Here is a 12,435-nt window from a genome sequence, read left to right as displayed (position 1 = left end):
ATCCAGACAATGCATTGATGTATGGCATCAAAAAAGCCTTTTTCTTCTCTCAGCTGAATCATGTGCCATCTCCAATTACACCAGACATCATCATGACCTTCATTGAGGCATCATCAAATCAGTTCAGTCAATATGGAATATTTCAAGGACTTTCAAAGTTTCCCGCAGTGCAGTCGCAAAAACCATCAAGCGCTATGATGAAATTGGCTTTCATGAGGACCGCCACAGGAAAGGAAGATCCAGAGTTACCTCTGCTGCAGAGGATAAGTTCATTAGAGTTACCAGCTTCAGACATTGCAGCCCATTTGGGCAGCCCATTCGACCATGAAGGCCTGATTCACACAGTCTCCTCTGAACAGTTGATGTTGAGATGTGTCTCTTACTTGAACTCTGTGAAGCATTTTGAGGTGTGTCTCTTACTTGAACTCTGTGAAGCATTTATTTAAATGCTTCACAGAGTTCAAGTAAGAGACACACCTCAAAATGCTTCACAGAGTTCAAGTAAGAGACAAATCTCAACATCAACTGTTCAGAGGAGACTGTGTGAATCAGGCCTTCATGGTCGAATTGCTGCAAAGAAACCACTACTAAAGGACACCAATAAGATGAAGATACCTGCATGGGCCAAGAAACACGAGCAATGGTCACTGGTTCCAACCGCCATGTCTTTGTGATACGCAGAGTAGGTGAACTGACGATTTCTGAATATATGTGAAGCATGGAGAAGGAGGTGTGATGGTGTGGGGTTGCTTTGCTGGTGACACTGACAGTGATTTATTTAGAATTCAAGGCACACTTAACCAGCATGGCTAACACAGTATTCTGCAGCGATACGCCATCCCATCTGGTTTGTGCTTAGTGGCACTATTGTTTGTTTTTCAACAGGACAGTGACCCAACACACCTCCAGGCTGTGTAAGGGCTATTTGACCAATAGGGAGAGTGATGGAGGGCTGCATCAGATAACCTGGCCTCCACAATCACCAGACCTCAACCCAATTGAGATGGTTTGGGATGAGTCGGACCGCAGAGTGAAGGAAAAGCTGCATATGCTCAGCATATGTGGGAACTCTTTCAAGACAGTTGGAAAATCATTACAGGTGAAGCTGGTTGAGAGAATGCCAAGAGTGTGCACAGCTGTCATTAAGGCAAAGGGTGACTACTTTGCAGAATCTAAAATCTACAATATATTTAGATTTTTGAAAAACGTTTTAGGTTACTACATGATTCCATATGAGTTATTTCATAGTTGTCATGTCTTCACTATCATTCTACAATGTCTAAAATAGTAAAAAATAAAGAAAAACCCTTGAATGAGTAGGTGTGTCCAAACTTTTGACTGGTACTGTATGTTCAGCAAATCCCCTTTTTGTTTGGGATACTTTTAAATGTAGCTTCAGAGGTCATTCAATTCAATATTCATCAGTAAAGAAAAAGCAGTTTCTGTCCAAAGAGACAAGACTAACAAGGGAAATACTGGAACTAAGAGTACAGGTAGATAGCAAAATAAATAGAAAACGGTACTACAGAGATACGAAAGAAGTTAGAGGAAAAACTAAAAGAACTAGAGGAATTTATTCAAGAACAATCTAATGTTTTTCAATTTCAGCCCCCAGAAAAGATACAACAACTACATTACAACAAATATTATGGTTGAACTCAAATGTGCTGGTTGATAAAATACCTGTATTTATACAAAATATGTATTTTGTATGTGTATTTTTCTTGACTACCCAAGGTGTGTTTGATGTCACTGAGTCCAGTGTGCTGGGTAAGCAACATTGCCTAAAAAAACACTGATGTTTGCAGAGAGATAAGAGCTGCCGGGAATTTTGGTTTAAATGATCGATCAGTAATAATAACACAAAACACACGCTTACAAATCAGCTAAAATCGCAAAACCTTCCCCAGGTATTGGTGGGTAGGAATGCTCAATCTTCTGTTAGGTCCAAGATTACAATGATTTGATTACAGCATTACCTCAAAAATGGAGGAGGCAGGTGGCAGCGGGAGGAGGTAGGGAACTGGTCTGTCTGCCCAATATAAAGGATCAAAACTGGCAGAGGAACAAAAATAGCATAAATATGAAAGTATAACAGTTTCATTTGAAGACCAGGATGTTGACTGCTGTGTCATACAGATTGCAAAATAGCTGGGAAGAGATTTTTGATGTACCAATTCCATGGCACAGGGTGTATGAGTTGATATATAAAACTACATAAGATTCAAGACTATTTGGGGCATAAAAACATCGCAGCTCTCTGCAGATTTTGTTGTGAGGACACAGAATCAATAGACAATTTGTTCTGGTATTGCCCTCAGGTAGCCTGTCTCTAGTCTCAGCTTCAGGAATGGCCCGAAAAAGCATAACATTAATTTAAAATTGACCCTAGAAAGATCATTGTTGGGAGATTTGGAGAGACCTGGTCAGTCAATGGTTGTTTTGGTTGGGTTGGATACTAATGATGCTCCAAATGGGGTTCTTCTTTCATGTCAACCCAAATTGGCCTGTTAGTCTCTTTCTTTATTGAGAACTCTATTTGGACAGTAATAAAGGCTTCGTGATACAGTACAGTAATTTATCTGGTGTGACCATCATTTGCATCATGTCATGCAGCACGACACATCTCCTTCGCATCAAGTTGATCAGACTGTTGATTGTGGTCTGTGGAATGTCCCACTCCTCTTCAATGGATGTGTGAAGTTGCTGGATATTGGCAAGAATTGGAACACGCTGCCGTAAACATCGATCCGGAGCATACCAAACATGCTCAATAGTTGACATGTCTGGTGAGTATGCTGGCCCTGAAAGAACTGGGAGATTTTCAGCTTCCAGGAGTTGTGTACAAATCCTTGTGAAATGGGGCTGTGCATTATCATGCTGAAACATGAGGTGATGGCGGCAGAGTGGCACGACAATGGCCTCAGGATCTCGTCACGGTATCTCTGTGCATTCAAGTTGCCTTGGATAAAATGCAATTGTGTTCATTGTCCTTAGCTTATGCCGGCCCATACCATAACCCTACAACCACCATGGGGCACTCTGTTCACAACGTTGACATCAGCTAAATGCTCGCACACACAACGCCATGCACGCTGTCTGCCATCTACCCGGGACAATTGGAACCCGGATTCATCCGTGAAGAGCACACTTCTACAACATGCCAGTGGCCATCGAAGGTGAGCATTTGCCCACTGAAGTTGGTTACAGCATCAAACTGCAGTCAGGTCAAGACCCTGGCGAGGACGACGAGCATGCAGATTAACTTCCCTGAGACGGTTTCTGACAGTTTGTGCAGAAATTCTTTGGTTGTGCAAACCCACAATTTCATCAGCTGTCCAGGTGGCTGGTCTCAAACAATCCTGCGGCTTATAGTAGAGAAATTAACATTCAATTCTCTGCCAAAAGCTCTGATGGAAATTCCTGGTCAGGATAACAATCGCACGCTCCCACAAAACTTGAGACATCTGTGGCATTGTGATGTGACAAAACTGCAAATTTTAGAGTAGCCTTTAGAGTAGCCAGCTCAAGGTGCACCTGTGTAATGATCATGCTGTTTAATAAGCTTATTGATATGCCACACCTGCTAGGTGGATATTCCATAATGATATTCAATAGGCTACATCTGTTGGTACAGACGTTGAGAAATGATGACGTAATTTACTTTTGTACTGTTATCCAGCACCTAAAAAAATGTGCACTACACCATGAATGGGAGGGGGATTGTAGTGTGTGTGTGTGTGAGTCCCATAAAATCCTCCTATTGTCCCGCATTTGCATATCTTAAATGTGGTCACTTAACTGCAATCAACCAATAGTATTAGTATTTCCTGTACAGAGAGAGCCATGTTGTATCTGGCACCTGTCACATACAACTTTCCACCTGAGAACAGGGATCAATCTCTGCTTCCAACCGTTTCTCCCATTTGCCTGTGTCCCTGTCTCGTTTCATTACTGTCTGAATACAGTGTAAAAAACACCTAAAAATACGTTTAAAACAATTATTAGCATACTTAAAATTTCATCCCACAAGAAACTCAAAGAAAGTTGTCAAATGTTTAGTGTTCATTTAATGTTCAAAGCATCCTGAATACACTTGACCTGTTTTTTTTTTGTTTATAAAAAATAAAAAAATGTCGACCCTGGTTATAGGCCTAATACGTAGAATTGCAGGAAATGAGCTTTAAAACAGTCAAATGTTCCTGGGGAGAGGACCCCCAGTCCCCCTGTATAGGGGTTGTGCAAGGGGGCAATGAAATTCACATATCATACCTCACTTCAATCACTCCAAAAGTTGGCAGCCCTGATTTTGGTAGCCTTGTGAAACCAGGTTGACCGCTGCACTCACGTTTCGTAACCGTTCATGTGAGGTCAGCAGACCTGGGTCAAATACATGTTTATTTTCTTGACTACCCAAGGTGTGTTTGATGTCACTGAGTCCAGTGTGCTGGGTAAGCAACATTGCCTAAACAAACACTGATGTTTGCAGAGAGATAAGAGCTGCCGGGAATTTTGGTTTAAATGATCGATCAGTAATAATAACACAAAACACACGCTTACAAATCAGCTAAAATCACAAAACCTTCCCCAGGTATTGGTGGGTAGGAATGCTCAATCTTCTGTTAGGTCCAAGATTACAATGATTTGATTACAGCATTACCTCAAAAATGGAGGAGGCAGTGGGAGGAAGTGGGTAACTGGTCTGTCTGCCCAATATAAAGGATCAAAACTGGCAGAGGAACAAAAATAGCCAAATAGGAACGTATAACATTTTCATTTGAGAACCAGGATGTTGACAGCTGTGGCAAAATAACTGGGAAGAGATGTTTGATGTACCGATTCCATGGCACAGGGTGTATGAGTTGATATATAGAAACAGGATTGTGTCGAGGCACGGATCTGGGGAAGGGTACCACAGCAGCATTGAAGGTCTCCAAGAACACAGTTGGCTCCATCATTCTTAAATGGAAGAAGATTGGAGCAGGAAGACTCTTCCTAGAGCTGGCTGCCCGGCTAAACTGAGCAATCTCTGTGGAGATGGGAGAACCTTCCAGAAGGACATCCATCTCTGCAGCATTCCACCAATCAGGCCTTTATGGTAGAGTGGCCAGACAGAAGCCACTCCTCAGTAAAAGGCACATGACAGCCTGTCAAAAAAAAGGCTAGTGGCCAATCCAAAAAGGGCTTTAGTTTTAGAGATACCTGAGGTAGAACAAAACACAACCATGTCTCTCACATTTATGAAGTAAAACACACCCTAAACTAAAGAAAGTGCTTCATAAGCTTTTTTAACCCAATATTGCAAGCTCTGAAATTGCTCAAATGTGGAATACAAGTAGTCAGTTGTCTGCCCTACATACACAAACAAACTGCATTAGGATGTCTTAAAGGGTTTTGGTAATGTAATGTACCTCTGTAAACACAGAGGTACATTTGGCAGAAATATCAACTATGAAGTTTTATGACGAATGTAGGCTACTGTTTTTGTAGCTGATTAACTGACAAATTTGCTCTCATTCAGTACTATATGGTCCTCTTGTCTGACAAAAATACATACAGTTACACCTGTCTTTTAAGAATTATTTTTAGTATTTTTATCCAATTAGTAGTTACACAGTCTTGTAACTACAGACTCGGGATAGGCGAAGGTTGAGAGCTGTGCGTCCACCAAAACACAACCCAGTCGAGCTGCTTCTTGACACAACACCCACTTAACCCAGAAGCAGCAATGTGTCGGAGGAAACACTGCACACCTGATGACCGCGTCAGCGTGCATTGCGCCCGGCCCGCCACAGGAGTCAATTGAGAGTGATGGGACAAGAACATCCTTGCCGGCCACACCCTTCCCTATTGCCTCAAATCCAATATCGCTGCCATAATACCATTTCATTCAAATTAAATCACGTGTAAATATACATTTTGTACAACTCATAAAGACTGTTTTGGTGTTATAATTTTTAAAATCAAATATACTGAAAATTAAATAAATAAATATCCAATTTATAAATATCTCTTTCCGGGTAAGTCGCTAAGAGCTTTGCAAACCTGGTTTGTACAATATTTAAACAATATTATTATGTTTTATTCTTCAAGCTCTGTCAAATTGGTTATTGATCATTGCTAGACAGTCATTTCAAGTCTTGCCATAGATTTTCAAGCCGATTTAATTGTGACTAGGGGGCAGTATTTTCATTTTTGGAAAAAATCATGTTCCCGTAGTAAACGGGATATTTTGTCAGGACAAGATGCTAGAATATGCATATTATTGACAGCTTAGGATAGAAAACACTCTAAAGTTTCCAAAACTGTAAAAATATTGTCTTTGAGTATAACAGAACTGATATTGCAGGCGAAAGCATGAGAAAAATCCAATCCGGAAGTGACTCATCTTTTGAAAGCTCTGCGTTCCAATGCGTCCCTATTGAGCAGTGAATGGGCTTTCAACCAGATTACTTTTTCTCTGTATTCCCCAAGGTGTCTACAGCATTGTGACGTAGTTTTACGCATTTATGTTGAAGAATACCCGTAAGCGGCTACATTGCCCAAGTGGACACCTGATAGCTCTCAGAGTGATTCTCACGTAAAATACAGAGGTAGCCATTATTCCAATCGGTCCTACTGAAAAATTGTCCCGGTGGATATATTATCGAATAGATATTTTAAAAACACCTTGAGGATTGATTATAAACAACGTTTGCCATGTTTCTGTCAATATTATGGAGCTAATTTGGAATATTTTTCGGTGTTTTCGTGACTGCAATTTCCGGGAGATTTCTCAGCCAAACGTGAAGAACAAACGGAGCTATTTCGCCTACAAAAATAATATTTTTGGAAAAAAGGAACATTGGCTATCTAACTGGGAGTCTGGTGAGTGAAAACATCCGAAGCTCATCAAAAGTAAACTATTTAATTTGATTGCTTTTCTGATTTTCGTGACCAAGTTACCTGCTGCTAGCTGGACAAAATGCTATGCTAGGCTATCGATAAACTTACACAAATGCTTTTCTAGCTTAGGCTGTAAAGCATATTTTGAAAATCTGAGATGACAGGGTGATTAACAAAAGGCTAAGCTGTGTCTCAATGTATTTCACTTGTGATTTTCATGAATAGGAATATTTATGTCTGTTGCGTTATGCTAATTAGTGTCAGTCGATGATTACGCTCCCGGACCCGGGATGGGGAGTCACTAGAGGTTATTAAGTCAAAACTGTAACTGAACCACTCAGGAACATTCAATGTCGTCTTGGTAAGCAACTCCATTGTATATATCGCCTAGTCTTGTTGTAATCGATGTGTTACCTTGTTGACCCGCCGGAGGACCTTGAAGGGCCCCCACAAACCGGGGGGGATCAGCTTCCGGCAGGGCAGCGGAGCGGGAGGTTCCCTGGTGGAAAGCCAGACGTGATCTCGAGGATGGAACACGGGAGCCTCAATGAGGTGGCGGTCTGCCTGCTCCTTCTGGCAGTGGACGTGGGAAGAGTTCCAAACCTCCTATGCGCACCGGAACAACTTGTCCACCGCAGGGGCTTCAGTCTGGCTCGGGGTCCACGGGGCCAGGGCCGGCTGATATCACAGGACGCACTGGAAGGGAGTCAGCCCGGTGGAGGAGTGACAAAGTGAGTTCTGGGTGTACTCCCCCAGGGAAGGAACCGGGCAGTGACTCCTAAGGAACCTCTCCAGCTCCTGGTTGATACTCTCCACCTGCCGTTAGAATGCGGCCAGTACCCGGATGTGAGGCTGCCGGGGAGATTTTGTTTGGGCACATACGGAGCAGGAGTTGACATAGCGGGCAACGTCCCGCGCCAAGATGGGCCACCAGTACTTTGCGGAGATGGATTGAATAGTGCGGGTGATACCTGGGTGTCCAGCAGTGAGAGTTGTGGGCGCCCAGGAGCATCCCTCTTCAAAGGGGGGGACACTGTTGACCCAAACTGCTACAGACCTATATCTATCCTACCCTGCCTTTCTAAGGTCTTCGAAAGCCAAGTCAACAAACAGATTACCGACCATTTCGAATCTCACCATACCTTCTCTGCTATGCAATCTGGTTTCAGAGATGGTCATGGGTGCACCTCAGGCACGCTCAAGGTCCTAAACGATATCTTAACCGCCATCGATAAGAAACATTACTGTACAGCCGTATTCATTGATCTGGCCAAGGCTTTCGACTCTGTCAATCACCACATCCTCATCGGCAGACTCGACAGCCTTGGTTTCTCAAATGATTGCCTCGCCTGGTTCACCAACTACTTCTCTGATAGAGTTCAGTGTGTCAAACCGGAGGGTCTGCTGTCCGGACCTCTGGCAGTCTCTATGGGGGTGCCACAGGGTTCAATTCTGGGACCGACTCTCTTTTCTGTATACATCAGTGATGTCACTCTTGCTGCTGGTGAGTCTCTGATCCACCTCTACGCAGACGACACCATTCTGTATACTTCTGGCCCTTCTGTGGACACTGTGTTAACAACCCTCCAGGCAAGCTTCAATGCCATACAAATCTCCTTCCGTGGCCTCCAATTGCTCTTAAATACAAGTAAAACTAAATGCATGCTCTTCAACCGATCGCTGCCTGCACCTGCCCGCCTGTCCAACATCACTACTCTGGACGGCTCTGACTTAGAATACGTGGACAACTACAAATACCTAGGTGTCTGGTTAGACTGTAAACTCTCCTTCCAGACCCACATCAAACTTCTCCAATCCAAAGTTAAATCTAGAATTGGCTTCCTATTTCGCAACAAAGCATCCTTCACTAATGCTTCCAAACATACCCTTGTAAAACTGACCATCCTACCAATCCTCGACTTCGGCGATGTCATTTACAAAATAGCCTTCAATACCCTACTCAACAAATTGGATGCAGTCTATCACAGTGCAATCCGTTTTGTCACCAAAGCCCCATATACTACCCACCATTGCGACCTGTACGCTCTCGTTGGCTGGACCTTGCTTCATACTCGTCGCCAAACCCACTGGCTCCATGTCATCTACAAGACCCTGCTAGGTAAAGTCCCCCCTTATCTCAGCTCGCTGGTCACCATAGCATCTCCCACCTGTAGCACACGCTCCAGCAGGTATATCTCTCTAGTCACCCCCAAAACCAATTCTTTCTTTGGCCGCCTCTCCTTCCAGTTCTCTGCTGCCAATGACTGGAACAAACTACAAAAATCTCTGAAACTGGAAACACTCATCTCCCTCACTAGCTTTAAGCACCAACTGTCAGAGCAGCTCACAGATTACTGCACCTGTACATAGCCAACCTATAATTTAGCCCAAACAACTACCTCTTTCCCTACTGTATTTATTTTATTTATTTATTTATTTTGCTCCTTTGCACCACATTATTTTTATTTCTACTTTGCACATTCTTCCACTGCAAATCTACCATTCCAGTGTTTTACTTGCTATATTGTATTTACTTTGCCACCATGGCCTTTTTTTGCCTTTACCTCCCTTATCTCACCTCATTTGCTCACATCGTATATAGACTTGTTTATACTGTATTATTGATTGTATGTTTGTTTTACTCCATGTGTAAGTCTGTGTCGTTGTATGTGTCGAACTGCTTTTGCTTTATCTTGGCCAGGTCGCAATTGTAAATGAGAACTTGTCCTCAATTTGCCTACCTGGTTAAATAAAGGTGAAATAAAAAACATTAAAAAACATTAAAAAAACACCAACACTATGGAGCACTCTGTTCACAACGTTGATATCAACCAACTGCACGTCCACTCAATGCCATCTGCCCAGCACAGTTGAAACTGGAATTAATCCGTGAAGAGCACACCTCTCCAGCATACCAGTGCCCATCGAAGGTGAGCATATTTGTCCACTGAAGTCGGTTACGACACCGAACTGAAGTTAGGTCAAGACCCTGGTGAGGACGACGAGCAAGCAGATGAGCTTCCCTGATAAGGTTTATGACAGTTGGTGTAGAAATTATTTGGTTGTGCAAACCCATAGTTTCATTAGATGTCCGGGTGGCTCGTCTCGCAGGTGAAGAACCTGGATGTCAAGGTCCTGGGCTGGTGTGGTTACACTTCGTCTGCGGTTGTGAGGCCAGTTGGACATATTGCCAAATTCTCTAAAATGACATGGTAGAGAAATTAACATTCAATTCTCTGGCAACAGCTCTGGTGGAGATTCCTGCAGCCAGCATGCCAATTGCATGCTCCCTCTAACCTACAGACATCTGTGGCATTGTGATGTGACAAAACTGCACATTTTAGAGTGGCCTTTTATTGTCCCCAGCACAAGGTGCACCTGTGTAATGATCATGCTGTTTAATCAGCTTCTTGATATGCCACACCTGTCAGGTGGATGAATTATCTTGGCAAAGGAGAAATGCTCACTAACAGGGATTTGAGCACAACATTTGAGCGAAATAAGCTTTTTGCACAAAAAATTGAAAAATCTTTGATTTCATAAAACATGGGACCAACACTTAAATGTTACATTTATATTTTTGTTCAGTATAATTTGTAAACATTTCTAAAAACACAATTCCACTTTGACATTATGAATTGTGTAGATCTGTGAAACAAAATCTAAATGTAATAAATGTTTCATTCGTAATTGCAAGAGTGTGGGCAGCACAAATCAAATCCACAGACGAACCATTGACTGAAGAAAATGAGTTTCCAGTGTCTGAGCCCACTTGTTTTCGTTAGAGCCGATTAGATTACAATAGCCACAACATAAAAAAAACATGTGTAACGGTTTGTACATTTGTCAGACAGGAGGACCATACAGCAGTGAATGAGAGCAAATTTGACTTGGAAAGTTGTCTAGTAATCAAGTACCAAAAAGTAAAGCTTACATTCATCATAAATATTCATGACAGATATTGTCACCTATTTTATCTCTGTTTCCAGGTCTATATTTCCAAGATAAAGATATCTTAGGGCTATTTGTGTATGTAGTGCATATGACCGACAACTCATATTCCACATTTGAGCAATATCAGAGCATGCAGTATTGGTTTACATTAGTTTGTGTGTCCCATCACCCCTCAACCCTGTAATTATTCTGCACTTTTGAGTTTAGGGGCGGGGGGTTGTGACAGTCTCTATCAATTTAACCCCTTTTGCAGTAAAACATTTCTACACAACCATCCATTTCATAAATGGGAGACATTAGGGATGTGAAAAAACGTTTTTTTATTTTGTTATACCTTGAGTTGGATAATCAAAAAAAACAAAAAAAAGTCACCAGTGCTAAGCTATCTCTTCTCCGGCCTGGGTCTGGCCACAATTCTTCGTCCACATCACAAGATACGTTTTCTCTTGCCAAACATCGAGGGAAGCATCTCCTAGCATGGCGTATCCAACCTTGGACAGAGGCAACCTCTATGTCCCCACATGCGTCCTCCATTGACTGGAGAAGCGGCATGCGGGCATAGGGTTGGCGATCATACACTTTCCAGCGCCAGGCTGAGAAAAATTCCTCTATGGGATTTAGAAAAGGTGAATATGGGGGTAGGTACAAAACTACAAATTGTGGATGGGTGGCAAACCAGTTTTGGACCAGAACAGCCCGGTGAAAACTAACATTGTCCCATAAAACCACAAATCTAGTAGGCTCTTGATCAGGGACAATCATTGTGTAAATTGCATCCAGAAAAGTGAGCATATGGCCGGTGTTGTACGGACCCAGTGTGGCATTGTGATGGAGGACCCCGTTTTGAGTGATGGCAGCACACATAGTTATATTACCCCCACGCTGTTCAGGGACATTGGTAATTGTCCTGTGTCCTATTACATTTCTTCCGCGGCGCCTGGTTTTGGTAAGGTTGAAGCCAACCTCATCCACATAAATAAATTAATGGCGAATTACATGGGCATCCAGCTCCAATACTCTCTGTAATAGACAAAAGGATATACAGATGAGTAAATATGGTATGTCTGAAGTACTGGAAGTAGTGTTGCATACATACCTCTACAAAGTCATGTCGCATATCTACAGGCTATGGAAGAGGCATGTGATGAGATTGATGTGGGTGCGATTCAGGGATGGATAAGGCACTTCTTCCCTCGATGTCTGGCAAGGGAAGATATTGCCTGTGATGTGGACGAGGCGTTGTGGCCAGACCCAGCTGTGCGGCAAGATGCTGCCTAATTATTTCTCTTGACTCTTTTTTTCTATATATTTTTTTCTGAACATTTTTTCTGCAATTTTCTTTTTCAGTTTTTTTGTGAGCATATTTTTTTGTTCAGGCCAATGTAAATATATCTGCTGTGCATATGTTGCACTGACTTGTTTGGTGATAAATAAAATAAATAAAAAACTGTTTCAACAGCATGTGTGTGTATCTGCAAATATTTCTGTGCATCTGAAGATTTTCTACAATTTGAACTATTTTAGTATTATGGCAAAGCATACTAAAGATGAGAGTGCTTTTCATTATGCCCAACAGTGTGTAGTTGGTTAGACAAA

The sequence above is a fragment of the Oncorhynchus mykiss genome, chromosome 13 (assembly GCF_013265735.2).
Source record: "Oncorhynchus mykiss isolate Arlee chromosome 13, USDA_OmykA_1.1, whole genome shotgun sequence".
Taxonomy (NCBI): domain Eukaryota; kingdom Metazoa; phylum Chordata; class Actinopteri; order Salmoniformes; family Salmonidae; genus Oncorhynchus; species Oncorhynchus mykiss.
This window is presented reverse-complemented; position numbering follows the sequence as displayed.